Below are 18,571 nucleotides of genomic sequence, written 5' to 3' on the forward strand. Positions count from 1 at the left end.
GGGTAATTTTAGCACATAAATATACATTAGTACAAAAGAAGAGTCAAATGAAATTCCTAGAAATGAAATATATGATATCTGAGATGAAACACTCACACATTGGCTTATCAACAGACTGGAAACATCAGCAAAAAGATTAAATAAACTTGAAAACAGGTCAATAGAAATCATCTAAATATTAGCACAAAAATGTGATCTAATAAGCTAAATTATATCTGATTAGAATCCTATAATGTGAATTAAAATTTTATTAATTACAAAGGGAAAAATATAACATTAAAGTAAAAAAAGCTAGAAACTTAATCAAATGATCAAAGCTAACATTATCAATATTGGGATAAACCAATATCATGTGCCAACAGAAATGTTACACTGAGAAGGACACAATACAACTTCAGTGATACAACTACCCCCTAAAAATGCATAATCTGAATCTAATTATAAGGAAACATTACACAAACTGAAGTTGAAAGACATTCTATAACACAAGTCACCTGTATTCTTCAAAAATTTTAAGATCAAGAAAGGTAAAGGAAGGCTGACGAGTCATTCCATTTTTAAAGAGACATTACAACTAAATGCAATAAATGGTTCTGGATTGGATCCTGGACAAGGAAAAATATCTATGAAGGACATAATTGATGTAATTGATCAAAATTCATTATGGACTGTGTATTAGATTATAATATATATCAATGCTAAATTTTCTGGTTTTGTTACTTGGACTATGATTGTGTAGAAACATGTCTGTGTTTTTAGGAAATATGCAGTAACTAAGGATCAAGGGTGACAATGTTTAAAATTTACTCTCAAATGGTACTCTGTCCATAAGTGTATATCATATATGACACATACACACATATTCCCATGCAGAGAATAACTAAGCAAATGAAAGGAAATGTAAATATTTGGTGAATCTGGGAAAAGTATGATCATTGGAGATCCTTTCCATATGCTTGAAATTATATCAAAATACCAATGTACCCCCAGTGAACATCCTTAAAATGAAATGATACTGCCAGAGTATACTATGCTCCTTGAAGAGTGGTTACAGAGCAGGCAGGGGGATGCTGTAGTCAGGCAAGCAACCTAGCATTTCACTGGGGATCAAGGATAATGTGTCATGTCTATGCAGATTCTGAAATTACTCAAGCTTAGAACCATGGTACTTTAAGACAGGAATGTTGGCACTACCATAACCTACTTCTCACCTTTTATAGGCAAGGAAACTAAAGTTAGATGTGGAGCCCAAGCTTCACTGAAGAAGAAGACACAAGCCTTCTGATTCTCAGTCTTCATTTCCTCATTCATTCTTTTTTTTTTTAAATTTTTTTTATTCTTATGTTAATCCCCATACATTACATCATTAGTTTTAGATGAAGTGTTCCATGATTCATTGTTTGTGCATAACACCCAGTGCTCCATGCAGAATGTGCCCTCCTCAATACCCACCACCAGGCTAACCCATCCTCCCACCCCCCTCCCCTCTAGAACCCTGTTTGTTTTTCAGAGTCCATCGTCTCTCATGGTTCGTCTACCCCTCCGATTTCCCCCGCTTCATTCTTCCCCTCCTGCTACCTTCTTCTTCTTCTTTTTTTTTTTCCTTAACATATATTGCATTATTTGTTTCAGAGGTACAGATCTGAGATTCAACAGTCTTGCACAATTCACAGCGCTTACCAGAGCACATACCCTCCCCAGTGTCTTATCACCCAGTCACCCCATCCCTCCCACCCCACCCCCCACTCCAGCAACCCTCAGTTTGTTTCCTGCAATTAAGAATTCCTCATATCATTCATTCTTTATTCATTCATCATCCTACCTTCTCAAGAATTTTAGGGCTTTCTTAGCAGCCTTGCCACAGTTCTTCTGTCTTTAAGCCACTCAAATCTTTTGCCTTTAATCTGAGCAATCACAATTTGTCATACCTGAGGTATGCATTTGCTTAATGTCATGGTATTTCTTATAAAGGGAGGTCCATGTTTCATGAGGAGTTCCAACGAATATGAAGACTTTACTGACTCCTGGGGGCAGCATAATTCTTTATCACCTTTTCCTCCCTCTCTGGTTACCTCTTCCAAGTGGAAATTCATCTTAATTACTGTCCCTCTCATTTTTATTGACCAGCTGTTGAGATTTATTGAACACTCAATGTTTACTCGTCACTACCCTATCACATTGATAATGACTTATTACAGTAATCCTCCCTTTTCCCTGGGGAATATGTTCCAAGATCCCCAGTAAATGTCTGATGTGGAGGAAAGTACCAAACCCTATATATACTATGTTTTCCCTACACATGCATACCTATGATAAAGCTTAATTTATAAATTAAGCACAGTAAGAAATTAACAATAATAAAATGCAACAATTATAACAATATACTATAATAAAAGTTATGTGAATGTGGCCTCTCTCTCTCAAAATATCTTATTGTACTACATTCATCTTTCTGCTCCCAATTTAGTTATTCCCTGATTAAGCACTCTCAAACTAAATAAGGTTATGGTATACGTATGGAGAAGAGTAGGAAAAGTTGGCACTTTTTTTTCCCAAGAAAGGCATTCAGTAATATGTAACTTATGTGACTCTTCTGGTGGATGCGCCAAGTAATAAAGGAGAAATTTTGCATTCCAATCCCATGTTCACCTAGAGCTGGATGGGTTATATTCTATGGCCACGGGGTAAGCCCTAAGCCTCAGAGCCATATTGTAATAAAAAATCAACAGAAATTCAACCTTCCTTAGGAAAGTATTTTATACCAATGATCTTACTGGAAACCTGATAATCTCATCTTCCTTTGTGAAGACAGTTTGGCCCAAGTTGCAATCATTACTTTGACCATTAGTCCTAATAGCAGCAGTGTTTTCTTAGTGCATTGTATATAATCTTAACATCTGTCTCTTAAACAATGATTCAGCATCTTTGCAGTCACCCAGACACAAAGGGGTCTGAAAAAAGAAGGCTTTCTTTTTTGAAAAACATTGCACCCCTCAAGTCCCCCTCACTCCTGCCAGTCCTATATGATCAGTAACCATGCCTTTTGCTATTTTTTTAAATGTTTCTTACAATTTCCTCTAACATTTAGTTCCCACTGAGAGCTCTTTGGTATAGGACTATCACTCGAACTTGGAAGAAGAAAATGGCCTTAATGTAATTAAATGAGCTGATATTCAAAGAAAAAGCAGGAAGGAAACACTGAACAAGAAATCAATAGGATTTCCATATATGTCTGATTCTATATAGAGTCAGACATTTCCAACCACAAGTGGCACAAGGTAGACTTGACCATTTGCTCTTTATATCCTGTAATGTTTTTAGCAGAATCTTTTATATAATCCCAATAACAGATATTCTCAATAACATTTCTTAACTAAATGACTTCTATAATGTATGTATAGAAGTGGCACCACTCAGCTTTTATTAGAACTACAAAAAGAAACCATTTCATTATATTCTACTCAGCACACTCTTTCTACCTCTCAAATGGACACACACAAACATAAACACACACATGCACACACAGAATGATGTGTAAAGATCAAGGACTTTGGTATCAGACAAACTTGATTTCAAATCCAGTTCTGTCCTTATCATATCTGTGACCTTGAGAAAGTTACTTAATCTCTGTAAGTCTTAGCTTCCTTGTCTGTAAACAAGATTAGTTGAGATGATGTGAAATTCACTTGCAAAAGTTAGGTATTATCCTACTTCTCTTAGTATGTTCCTTTTTAATAAATCATAATTCAGTACTTATTCATATTTATACACATTCATACATATTCAATTATTGCCTCAAAATGTTAGTATGTTTTCATATGTCCCACAAAATATCTTCTACAACTTCCCAGAAGCTAGTAATACATTAAACACATAACAACATGGATATAGTTTCCATGAAGTAAGATTGTGCTACTATCCTCAAATAATATCCCAATTTTTAACCATGGATGTCTGTACACTTGGGAACAGTATTCTGCTCAAGGTTTTCCATGCACTCACCCCTTAAGTCACTTGATATATATCCCAGCGACCCAGGAACAAATTAACTCCTTAGGCTAATATACTACATTTATTGTGTTGGAGCAACCTCAACACTTATTCATGGGATGTACTCAGGGCTTCACAAAGTCACTTTGGAAGCCCATTCCTATTCTAGAAAACTATAAAAAAAAAAATGATGAGAGAAGAAATTTCCCAGGATCATTCTGCCCCTAATATGCTTCATCCCTTAAAGTAGTTAAGGGCACAGTATCTGGAGCCAGAATGCCTGAATTCAAAACCTACTTCTGCTATTTACTTTCTCAATGACTTTGAGGTGTATTTAGTCTCTCTGTGCCTTAGTTTTCTCACCTGCAAAAGTGGGGATAATTTTAGAATCTAACTCAGGTGTATTTTAAAGATTAAATTAACTAATATATTTAAAGTGCACAGTCCATGCCTAGTACACTGGAAACCACCATCAAAAGGTATAGCAGACTTGGTGAAGGTTATGAGGAAGACCAGGCTCTACATGAAAAACCTTAAAATCCTAGCCCACCATTGACTCAAAGCACAGGGTGATCATTTCTTAGCTCAAGAAATTTGGGTGTTGAGATCAGGTCCAAAATGGCATCATAGAAAGGCCCTGAAATCACCTCCTGCCACAGACCCACTAAATTTTCATATACAGTAAACCCTCCTGAAGAACTGAGGGTCAATTGCACAGCTTTTGCACAACAAAGGTGAGAGGGACCACATAGAGAACAGCAAGAGAGACAGAGACACAATAACAATAGGAAGCCCACACCTGACTCTACAAACTGCAATAGGAAGGGATAACACTGAGGGGCCCACATACAGATTCACCTGACCTGGAACATAGCAGAAACAAACAAGCAAAATAACCTAGCAGTTTTAAACTAGACTATAAGTGAACAAAACCCATTTAATAACCCTAAAGTGTCCACCTAACAGTGAAGGAACTGCTGAAACTCTCTACAGGGTCATAGATGCTGGAGAATGCCATTATTTACATTTCCCATCCACCTTGACAGCACAGACAGGAGCAGGGTCCCTAGCCCATACCAGATTCAGCCAGCCTCCCAATACACCCTACACCTGTGATTGCCTCAACTGTAGCTCTCCCTCCATGGCTGTCCTGACATGGCACCCATAGGACACACACAGCCTCCACCCACAACAGACTCAGCTATTTTGCCAAGGTGGGCCAGATATAAAGCACCCCAGGACACCCCAGACCATGCCCAATCCAGCTCTAGCCATCCCACCAGAGTGCCCTCTACATGGAATGCCCTAGAGCATGCCTGCCTCAACACTATACATCCCACCTGTGTGGCCCCACTGCAGAGTACCTCAGTATCACTTAGCCCATACTCACTTCAGCTCCATCCATCCCATCAGGATGACCCTGGTGCAGAGTGCCCAGTGACCCCTAGCCCACAACTATGCCAACTCCAGCCAGCCAGCCAAAGCCTCCAGGAATACATAGTCTACACAGGGGACCTCCTACATAAGGCCACACCTTCAAGACTGGAAGAGGTAGAAGATTTGCCTAATTCATAGAAAAATCACTAGAAGTCAAACAAAATAAGGAGAAAGAGGAAAGTGATCCAAATGAAAGAATATAATGAAACTTTAGAAAAAGAACTAACTGAAAGAGTTCAAATAGTCATAAAGATATTCACTGAACTTGAGAGAAGAGTAGATGAACTCAGTAACAACTTCAACAAAGAAATAGGATATATTAAAAAAAGAACCAATCATAAGTGAAGAATATAATAACTGAAATGAAAAATTACACTGGAGGGAATCAACAGCCAATTAGAAGATGCAGAATAAAGGATCAGTGATCTGGAATACAGGGTAATGGAAAGTACCCAAGCTGAACAATGAAAAGAAAAAAAGAACTAAAACATGAGGATAGGTTAAGGGACTTCAAGGCCAACATTGAACATACTAATATTTGCATTATAGGGATGCCAGAAGAAGAGAGAGAGAAAGGGGCAGAAAACTTATTTGAAAAAATAACAGCTGAAAATTTTCCTAAACTGGAGAAGGAAACATTCAGGTCCAGGAAGCACAGAGAATCCCAAACAAGATGAACTCAAAGAAGTCGACACTAAGATACATAACAATTAAAATGTCAAAAATTCCAGAGGAGCAAGATGGCGGAGGAGTAGGAGACCTAAATTTCGTCTGGTCCCAGGAATTCAGCTAGATAGGGATCAAACCATTCTGAACACCTACGAACTCAACAGGAGATCAAAGAAAAGAATAGCAGCAACTCTCTGAATAGAAAAGCGACCACTTTCTGGAAGGTAGGACATGCGGAGAAGTGAATCCAAGGTGATATTTAGGAAGATAGACCACGGGGGGAGGAGCCTCCTCAGCCGGCTACCCACAAGTGATAGAGCAGTGGAGCACAAAATCTGAAATTTTAGAAGTCTGCTCCGCTGAGGGATGTCACTCCAGTGGCTAAGCGGGGGGTGGAACCCTCGCTGGGACAGTGTGGTCTCAGGACCCTCGGGGTCACAGAAAGACTGGGGGTCACTGAGTGCAGCAGAGCTCCCACGTATCCAAGCAGGGAAGCCAGTTGCAAAGATGGAGCCGAGAAGTGGGCTCTCAGCTCCGGGTTGCCTTAAACTGTGATCCGTAGCACAAGCAGGCCACCGCTCTTCCAGCAGGGACCCAAAAAGTGGCAGATCCAGGGAGACTCCCCTTCTTCCCCTGGGAGGAGCAGCGCGGGAGCTCACTGCAGGGATCTGCTGGGTTTAGAGACTCCACATGGGGTCGTGTGCCAGAGATAGAAACGCTTGGTCTCAGGCCGGGTGAGCATGGAGTGCAGCTGGAGACCGGGCTACAGGAGTGATTGACTGCTTTTCTCTGGGGGCTCACTGAGGAGTGGGGCCCTGACTTCTCAGCTCCTGAGAAGGCAGAGATTGGGAGGCAGAGATTGGGAGGCCGCCATTTTCAATCTCATTCTACAAAGCTGTACTGAAAACTTGCAGGAAACAAGGCAGAGATTGGGAGGCCGCCATTTTCAATCTCATCCTACAAAGCTGTACTGAAAACTTGCAGGAAACAAAAGCTACCAAGAGCAAACCCAAGCAGATTACTTAGCCTGGACCAGCAAGGGCGGGGCAATTCCACCTCAAGCAAAGATGTTTGAGAACCACAGCCCCACCCCCTAGAAGATCAGTGAGAACAGCCAGCCAAGACCAAGTTTAACGATCAATGAGGATGCAGAACTCCAGTGCTAGGGGAATAATACACATAGAATTCATGGCTTTTTTCCCCCTGCTTCTTTAGTCTTTTAGAATTAACTTTTTTAATTTTCTTTTTTTCTGTTTTCTATTTTTTTTTTAATTTTTCTTTTTCCCTTTTTCAGCCAACATCTTATCAATCCCTTTTTTAAAAATCTTCTTGATTTTTCATTTTTAGAGTCATATTCTATCCCTTCATTGTAGTTAACCTTATTTTTGATATATATATAAGTTGTTCACTCTTTAAAATTTTGGGATACAGTTTCTTCTAACAGACCAAAATATACCCTAAATATCTAGTGTATAGCTTTGTTCTAGTCTCCTGCCTGATCACATTCTCTCCTTTTTTTTTTAAAATTTCTCTTCTTTCTTTTTTCAACCAACTTCTTATCAATTCCTTTTATAAAATCTTTTATCATTTTCATCTTTACACTCATATTCCATCCCTTCATCATATTTACCATTTTTTTTGTACCTATATAAATTTTTCTTTCAAAATTTTGGCAGGGAGTTTCTTCTAACAGACCAAAATACACCCAAAATCTAGTGTGCAGCACTGGTCTATTTACCAGTCTGATCATATTTGATCATATTCTTCTTTTTTTAAATATTTTTCTTTTTCTTTTCTTTTCTTTTTCTTTCTTTCCCTCTTTTCTCCCAGTTTCAGGTCTCTTCTGATTTGTTTAGTGTATATTTTTCTGGGGTCTTTGTTACCCTGTTAACATTTTGTTCTCTCATTCATCTATTTTCCTCTGGACAAAATGACAAGATGGAAAAAAATCAACTCAAAGAAGAACAAGAGGCAGTACTGACTGCCAGGGACCTAAACAATACAGACATTAGTAAGATGCCAGAACTAGAGTTCAGAATGATGATTTTAAAGATACTAGCTGGGCTTGAAAAAAGCATGGAAGATATTAGAGAAACCCTTTCTGGAAAAATAAAAGATCTAACATCTAACCAAGTCGAAATCAAAAAGGCTATTAATGAGGGGCAATCAAAAATGGAGGCTCTAACTGCTAGAATAAATGAGGCAGAAAGAGAATTAGTGATATAGAAGACCAAATGATAGACAATAAAGAAGCTGAGAAAAAGAGAGATAAACAACTACTGGATCATGAGGGCAGAATTGAGAGATAAGTGATACCATAAGAAGAAACAATATAGAATAATTGGGACCCCAGAAGAAGAAGAAAGAGAGAGAGAAGCAGAAGGTATATTGGAGCAAATTATAGCAGAGAACTTCCTTAATTTGGGGAAGGAAACGGGCATCAAAATCAAAGAGGCCAGAGAACCCCCTCAAAATCAATAAAAATACATCAACACCCTGACATCTAATAGTAAAACTTACGAGTCTCAGAGACAAAGAGAAAATCCTGAAAGCAGCTCAGGATAAGAGATCTGTAACCTACAATGGTAGAAACATTAGTGGGCAACAGACCTATCCACAGAGACCTGGCAGGCCAGAAAGGACTGACATGATATATTCAGAGCACTAAATGAGACAAATATGCAGCCAAGAATACTATGTCCAGCTAGGCTGTCATTGAAAATAGAAGGAGAGATAAAAAGCTTCCAGGACAAACAAAAGCTAAAGGAATTTGCCAACATGAAGCCAGCCCTATAAGAAATATTGAAAGGGGTCCTCTAGGCAAAGAGAGAGCCTAAAAGTAACAGACCAGAAAGGAACACAGACAATATACAGTAACAGTCACCTTACAGGCAATACAATGGCACTAAATTCATATCTTTCAATAATTACCCTGAATGTAAATGAGCTAAAATCCCTAATCAAAAAACACAGGGTATCAGATTGGATAAAAAAACAAGACCCATTGATGTGCTGTATGCAAGATACTTACTTTAGACCCAAAGACACCTCCAGATTGGAAGTGAGGGGATGGAAAACCATTTACCATGCAAATGGATATCAAAAGAAAGCTGGGGTGTCAATCCTTATATCAGACAAATTAGATTTTAAACCAAAGACTATAATAAGAGATGAGGAAGGACCCTATATCATACTTAAAGGGTCTGTCCCACAAGAAGATCTAACAATTGTAAATATCTATGCCCCTAAGATGGGAGCAGCCAATTATATAAGCCAATTAATAACAAAAGCAAAGAAACACATTGAAACAATACAATAATAGTAGGGGACTTTAACACCCCCCTCACTGAAATGGACAGATCATCTAATCAAAAGATCAACAAGGAAATAAAGACTTTAAATGACACACTGGACCAAATGGACTTCAAAGTTCTATTCAGAACATTCCATCCCAAAGCAACAGAATACACATTCTTCTCGACTGCCCATGGAACATTCTCCAGAATAGATCACGTCCTAGGTCACAAATCAGGTCTCCACTGGTACCAAAAGATTGGGATCATTTCCTGCATATTTTTGGACCACAATGCTTTGAAACTAGAACTCAATCACAAGAGGAAAGTTGGAAAGAACTCAAATACATGGAGGCTAAAGAGCTTCCTACTAAAGAATGAACGGGCCAATCGGGAAATTAAAGAAGAATTTAAAAAATTCGTGGAAACAAATGGAAATGAAAACACAACTGTTCAAAATCTTTGGGATGCAGCAAAGGCGGTCCTAGGAGGAAATTATATAGCAATACAAGCCTTTCTCAAGAAACAAGACGGTCTCAACTACACAACTTAACCCTACACCTAAAGGAGCTGGAGAAAGAACAGCAAATAAAGCCTAAACCCAGCAGGAGAAAAGAAATAATAAAGATCAGAGCAGAAATCAATGAAATAGATTTAGTAAGATGCCAGAACTAGAGTTCAGATCAGATCAACAAAACTAGGAGCTGGTTCTTTGAAAGAATTAACAACATTGATAAACCCCTGGCCCGACTTATCAAAAGAAAACAGAAAGGACCCAAATAAATAAAATCATGAATGAAAGAGGAGAAATCACAACCAACACCAAAGAAATACAAACAATTATAAGAACATATTATGAGCAACTCTATGCCAGCAAATTAGATAATCTGGAAGAAATGGATGCATTCCTAGAGATGTATCAGCTACCAAAACTGAATCAGGAAGAAATAGAATACCTGAACAGACCTATCACCACTAAGGAAATTGAAACCGTCATCAAAAATCTCCCAACATACAAGAGACCAGGACCAGATGGCTTCCGAGGGGAATTCTACCAAACATTTAAAGAAGAATTAATGCCTATTCTTCTGAAACTGTTCCAAAAAACAGAAATGGAAGGAGAACTTCCAAACTCATTTTATGAGGCCAGCATTACCTTGATCCCAAAACCAGACAAAGACCCCATCAAAAAGGAGAATTACAGACCAATATCCCTGATGAACATGGATGCAAAAATTCTCACCAAAATACGTGCCAATAGGATCCAACAGTACATTAAAAGGATTATTCACCACGACCAAGTGGGTTTTATTCCTGGGTTGCAAGGTTGGTTCAACATCCACAAATCAATCAATGTGATCTAATACATTAATAAAAGAAAGAACAAGAACGATATGATCCTCTCAATAGATTCAGAAAAAACATTTGACAAAGTACAGCATCCTTTCTTGATCATAACTCTTCAGAGTGTAGGGATAGAGGGTACATGCCTCAATATCATAAAAGCCATCTATGAAAAACCCACAGCGAATATCATTCTCAATGGGGAAAAACTGAGAGCTTTCCCTCTAAGGTCAGGAACACGGCAGGGATGTCCACTATCACCACTGCTGTTCAACATAGTACTAGAAGTCCTAGCCACAGCTATCAGACAACAAAAAGAAATAAAAAGCATCCAAGTTGGCAAAGAGAAGTCAAACTCTCACTCTTTGCAGATGATATGATACCTTATGTGGAAAACCCAAAAGACTCCACCCCAAAACTGCTAGAACTCATACAGGAATTCAGTAAAGTGGCAGGATATAAAATCAATGCACAGAAATCAGTGGCATTTCTATACACCAGCAACAAGATAGATGAAAGAGAAATTAAGGATTTGATCCCATTTACAACTGCACCCAAAACCATAATATACCTAGGAATAAATCTAACCAAAGAGGCAAGGAATCTGTACTCAGAAAACTATGAAATAGTTATGAATGAAAACTAGGAAAACACAAAGAAATGAAAAAATGTGCCATGCTCATGGATTGGAAGAAAAAATATTGTGAAGATGTGAATGCTACCTAGAGCAATCTATACATTTAATGCAATCCCTATCAAAATACCATCCACTTTTTTCAAAGAAATGGAACAAATGATCCTAAAATTTGTATGGAACCAGAAAAGACCCCGAATAGCCAGAGGAATGTTGAAAAGGAAAAACAAAGCTTGTGGCATCACAATTCCGGACTTCAAGCTCTATTACAAAGCTGTCATCATCAAGACAGTATGGTACTGGCACAAAAACAGACACATAGATCAATGGAACAGAATAGAAAGCCCAGGAATGGACCCTCAAGTCTATGGTCAACTCATCTTTTTTTTTTTTTTTTAAGATTTTATTTATTTATTTGAGAGAGAGAGAGAATGAGAGAGAGAGAGAGCACATGAGAGGAGAGAGGGTCAGAGGGAGAAGCAGGCTCCCTGCCGAGCAGGGAGCCCGATGCGGGACTCGATCCAGGGACTCCAGGATCATGACCTGAGCCGAAGGCAGTCGCTTAACCAACTGAGCCACCCAGGCGCCCTATGGTCAACTCATCTTTGACAAAGCCGGAAAGAATGTCCAATGGAAAAAAGACAGTCTCTTCAACAAACGTTGTTGGGAAAATTGGTCAGCCACATGCAGAAGGCTGAAACTGGACCATTTCCTTACACCATACACAAAAATAGACTCAAAATGGTTGAAAGACCTAAATGTGAGACAGGAGTTCATCAAAAACCTAGAGGAGAGCACAGGCAGAAACCTCTTCTATCTCAGCTGCAGGACCTTCTTCCTAGAGACATGGCCAAAGGCAAGGGAAGCAAGGGCAAAAATGAACTATTGGGACTTCATCAAGATAAAAAGCTTTTGCACAGCAAAGGAAACAGTCAACAAAACCAAAAGACAACCAACAGAATGGGAGAAGATATTTGCAAATGACATATCAGAGAAAGGGCTAGTATCCAAAATCTATAAAGAACTTATCAAACTCAACACCCAAAGAACAAATAATCCAATCAAGAAATGGGCAGAAGACATAAACAGACATTTTTCCAAAAAAGACATCCAAATGGCCAACAGACACATGAAAAAAGTGCTCAACATCGCTCTGTATCAGGGAAGTCCAATCAAAACCTCAATGAGATACCACCTCACACAGTCAGAATGGCTAAAATTAACAAGTCAGGAAACGATAGATGTTCGTGAGGATGCGGAGAAAGGGGAACCCTCCTACACTTTTCGTAGGAATGCAAGCTGATGCAGCTACTCTGGAAAATAGTATGGCGGTTCCTCAAAAAGTTGAAAATAGAGTTACCCTACGATCCAGCAATTGCACTACTGGGTATTTACCCCAAAGATACAACTGTAGTGATCCGAAGGGATACGTGCACCTCAATGTTTATAGCAGCAATCTCCACAATAGCCAAACTCTGGAAAGAGCCAAGATGTCCATCAACAGATGAATGGATAAAGAAGATGTGGTATATATATAAAATGGAATATTATTCAGCCAGCAGGAAAAAAACCGAAATCTTGCCATTTGCAATGACATGGATGGAACTAGAGGTATTATGCTAAGTGAAATAAGTCAATCAGGGAGACACATGTATCATATGATGTCACTGATATGAGAAATTCTTAATCTTACAAAACAAACTGAGAGTTGCTGGAATGGTGGGGGTGGGAGGGATGGGGTGGCTGGGTGCTAGGCATTGGGGAGAGTATGTCCTATGGTGAGCACTGTGAATTGGGTAAGACTGATGAATCACAGACCTGTACCTCTGAAACAAATAATACATTATATGTTAAAAAAAAAAGTGTAGCCAATCCACAGACCCTTTGTATGTAATTAAGCCTATTATTAAGTCATATTCATATCAAATATTGTTTGACTGAAGTGGAAAATATTTTGTATGAAATGTGTAGAGTGGGAAGGACTTCCAAACTATAGGAAAAGTCATCACTATCATATCATAAGGGTCTTTCTTCTCATTACCCCAGTCACCAGCTATTCCTTTCCAGAAAAACACATTGCCTTTTCTCTTACTTTACCATTCTTTCCCCAAAATTCTTTGGCCACAAACATGGCTCAATGAGTAGACACAGTCAACAACAGTCAAATGGCCAATAATCCATCTTCAAAGAACCTGATCACTGACATATGAGTTACAAAATTAATGAGGAAGCCATTTCTCCATAATCTATTGCCCTCTTTGCATAATAAACAGAGTTTGGATCTGTTTACCAAATTTGTAGTCTTCAAAGAGCCTATTCAAATGCCCAAATAGAGTGAATAAAGGCTTTCTTTTTGTCTAAAAAAATAAAATAAAATAAAATAAAATGTCAAAAATTAAAGATAAAGAGAGAACCTTAAAATAAGCAAGATAAAAGCAACTAGTTACACACTAGGGAAACCCCATTAGGCTCTCAGCTGAATATACAGCAGAAATTTTGCAGGTCAGAGTGAGTGGCATGATATATTCAAGGTGCTTAAAGGAAAAAACCTACAACCAAGAATACACTATCTAGCAAGGTTATCATTCAGAACTGAAGGAGAGATAAAGTTTCCCAGATGAACAAAAGTTAAAGGAGTTCATCATCACTAACCCAGCCTTATAAAAAATGTTAAAGGGACTTCTTTAAAAAAAAAAATAGACCATAGTTAAAAGTAAGAAAATTATGAAAGGAAAAAATTTCACTGAAAAAGTAAATGTATAGTGAAAGTAGTAGATCAATCACTAGTAAAGCTAGTATGAAGGTTGGGGAGCCTGGGTGGCTCAATCAGTTGAGTGTCTGACACTTGATTTTGGCTCAGGTCATGATCCCAGCATCATGAGATCAAGCCCTGTGTCAGATTCTGTACTCAGTGGAGAGTCTTCTTGACATTCTCTTTCCCTCTCCCTCTGCCCCTCCCCCTGCTCACATGTTCTCTCTCTCTCTAAAACAAATAAATAATTTTTTAAAAAAGCTAGTATGAAGGTTAAAAGACAAAAATAGTAAAATCAATTATATCTCAGAAATTAGCTTAGGATACACAAAATAAAATGATATATATATGACATCATATACATAAAACATGGAGAAGGATAAGAAAAAACATAGTGCTTTTAGAATGTGTTCAAACTTATGTGACCATCAACTTAGTATAGATTCACAGAATGTTATATTTGAACCTCATGGCAACCATAAACCAAAAACCTATAATAGGTACGCAAAATATAAAGAGAAAGGAATCCAAGCATAACACTGAAGAAAGTCATCAATCACAAGGGAAGAGAGCAAGATAAGAAGAAAAACAGAAAAGAACTACAAAAGCAACCAGAAAACAATCAACAAAATGTCAATAAGTATATATCTATCAACAATTACTTTAAATGTAAATGATCTAAATGCTTCAATCAAAAGACATAGGGTGACTGAATGGATTAAAATAAAAGACCCATCTATATGCTATCTATAGGAGACTCACTTCAGACCTAAAAACACATATAAACCAAAAGTGAAGGGATAGAAAAGGATATTTCATGCAAATGGAAGATAAAAAAAAAAAGCTGGGTAGCAATATTTGTATCCGACAAAGTAAACTTTTAAACAAAGAGAAGTTGAGGGATTTACATAATGATAAAGGGATCGATCCAACAAGAGAATACAAAATTGTAAATATGCATGCAGACAACATGGTCACACCTAAATGTAGAAAGCAAATATTAGCAGACATAAAGGGAGAAACTGACAGTATTACGATAACAACAGGGGACCTTAACACTTGACTATGTTAATGGATAGAACATTCAGATAGAAAACCAATAAGAAAATAGTGGCTTTGAATGACACATTATACCAGACAGACTTAACAAATATATACAGAAGATTCCATCTAAAGATAGTAGAATACACATTCTTTTTAAGTGCACAGTATAGATCATGTGTTAGACTGCAAAAACTATCCAATAAATTTAAGAAGATTGAAATATCATTCACTTTTTCTGACCACAATGGTAAGAAACTAAAAATCAATTATAAGATAAAAACTGGAGAAAACACAAATGCATGGAGACTAAACAACTTATTAGTAAACAACCAAAGTTTAATCAAAGAGAGAATAAAAAAATACATGGAGGCAAATGAAAATGGAAACACAATGTTCCAAAACCTATGGGATGCAGCAAAAGCAGGTCTATGAGGGAAGTTTACAGTAGTACAGGCCTACCTTAAGAACCAAGAAAAATCTTTTTTTTTTTTAAAGATTTTATTAATTTATTTGAGAGAGAGAAAGAGCACAAGAGGGGGGAGCGGGAGAGGGAGAAGCAGACTCCCTGCTGAGCAGGGAGCCCGATGCGGGACTCGATCCCGGGACTCCAGGATCATGACCTGAGCCGAAGGCAGTCGCTTAACCAACTGAGCCACCCAGGCGCCCAAGAACCAAGAAAAATCTTAAATCAACAATCTAACTATACCTAAAGGAACTAGAAAAAGAAGAATAAAACCCAAAGTTAGTAGAATGATGGAAATAATAAAGATCAAAGCAGAAATAAATAAAATACAGACTAAAAAATTTAGAAAAGATCAATAAAACTAAATGCTCATTCTTTGAAAAGATAAATAAAATCAATAAACCCATAGCCAGACTCATCAAGAAAAAAGAAAGAGAGGACCTAAATAAATAAAATCAGATATGAGAGAAGTTACAACTGACACACAGAAATATAAAATATCATAAAGGACGATTATGAACAATTATATGACAACAAATTGGAAAATATAGAAAAAATGGATAAATTCCTAAAAGCACACAACCTTCCAGTACTGAATCATGATGAAAAAAATCTGAATCAGCCACACAGAAGCAATGAAATTGAATCAGTAATTTAAAAACACCCCAAAATTAAAAGTCCAGGACCACATGGCTTCACAGATGATTTTTTACAATCATTTAAATAAGAGTTAGTATCTATTCTTCTCAAATTATTCCAAAAACTTAAAGAGGAAGGAATACTCCAAACTCATTTTATGAGGCCAGCATCACCCTAATACCAAAACCATACAGACACCACAAAAAAAGAAAACTACACGCCAATATCCCTGATGAATATAGATGCAAAACCCTCAACCAAACATTAGCAAATTAAATTCAACAATATAGTAGAAGTATTATACACCATGATCAAGTGAGATTTATCCCAGGGATGCAACAATGGTTCAACATCCACAAATCAGTCAATGTAATACACCACATTAACAAAAGAAAGGATAAAAATCCTATGATCATCTCAAGATACAGAAAAAGCATTTGAAAAAATTCAACATCCATTTATACTAAAAACTCACAAAGTGGGTATAAAAGAAGTGTACCACAATATAATAAAGGCCATATATAACAAATCCAGAGCCAACATTATACTCAATGGTGACAAACTGAAAGCTTTTTTTCTAAGATCAGGAACAAGACAAAAATGCCTACCATTACCACTTTTATCAACATAGTATTGGAAATCCCAGCCAGAGAATCAGGCAAGAAAGAGAAATAAAAATCATCCAAATTGGAAAGGAAAAGTAAAACTGTCACATGACACCATATATAGAAAACCCTAAAAAAAAAAAAGTTTTTTACAAAAAACTATTACAACTAAAAAAAAATGAATTCCATAAAGTTCCAGGATATGAAATTAACATTCAGAAATCAGTTGGATTTACGTACACTAATAATGAGCTATCAGAAAGGGAAATTAAGAAAACAGTCCCATTTATAACTCATACAAAAAGAATAAAATATCTAGGAATAAATTTAACCAAAGGGAGACCCATACCCTGAAAACTATAAGACCTGATGAAAAAAATTGAAGACGACACAAATAAATGGAAAAATATACCATGTTTATGGATTGGAAGAATTAACATTGTTAAGATATCATACTATCCAAAGTAATCTACAGATTCAATGCAATCCTCATCAAAATACCAATGGCATTTTTCACAGAACTGGAACAAATAATCCTAAAATTTGTATGGAACCACAGAAGACCCAGAATAGCCAAAGCAATTTTGAGAAGAATAGAGCTGGAGGTATCATGTTCCTGATCTCAAACTATACTACAAAGTTATAGTAATCAAAACAATATGGTATAATCATGACAATAGACAAATAGATCAATGGATTAGAATAGATAGCCCGGAAATAAACCCATACATATATATGGTCAATTAATCTATGACACAGGAAGCAAAACTATATAATGAGGAAGAGACAGTGTGTTTAACAAATGGTGTTGCAGAAAACTGGACAGCTATGTGCAAAAGAATGAAACTGGATCACTATCTTATGTCATATACAGAAATAAATTCAAAATGGATTAAAGTCTTGAATATAACACCTGAAACCATAAAACTCCTAAAACAAACAAACAAACATAAGAAGTAAGCTCTTTGACACTGGTCTTAGTAATATTTTTTTGAACTGATCTCAGACAAGGACAGCAAAAGCAAAAATAAGTAAATATATATATATATATTTATTTATTTATTTAAAAAGCATTTGCACAGCAAAATTAATATTTATTTATTAAAAAAGCATTTGCACAGCAAAATAAATCATCAACAAAATGAAAAGGCAACCTACCGAGTGGGAGAAAGTATTTGCAAATCAGAATTTCAATTAGGGATTAATATCCAAAATATATAACGAATTTACATGACTTAATATAAAAGAAAACTCAAACAACCTGGGTTCTAAAGGGGAGGGGGGTGGGGAGATGGGTTAACCTGATGATGGGTATTAAAGAGGGTACATACTGAATGGAGCACTGGGCGTTATACGCAAACAATGACTCATGGAACACTACATCAAAACTAATGATGTAATATATGGTGATTAACATAACATAATAAAATAAAATTAAAAAAAATGGATAGAGGACTTGAATATACATTTTTCCAAAGAGTACGTACAGACGACCAATAGGCATATGAAAAACACTCAACATCACTAATCATGAGGGAAACGCACATCAAAACCACAATGGGCTATCACCTCACACTGGTCAGATTGGCTATTATCAAAAAGATAAAAAAGCAAATGTTGGTGAGGATGTGAAGAAAAATGTTGGTGGGAATGAAAATTGGTGTAGCCACTATAGAAAATTATGAAATTTCCTCAAAAAGT

Source organism: Neomonachus schauinslandi, chromosome 2, assembly GCF_002201575.2.
Source record: "Neomonachus schauinslandi chromosome 2, ASM220157v2, whole genome shotgun sequence".
Lineage (NCBI taxonomy): Eukaryota > Metazoa > Chordata > Mammalia > Carnivora > Phocidae > Neomonachus > Neomonachus schauinslandi.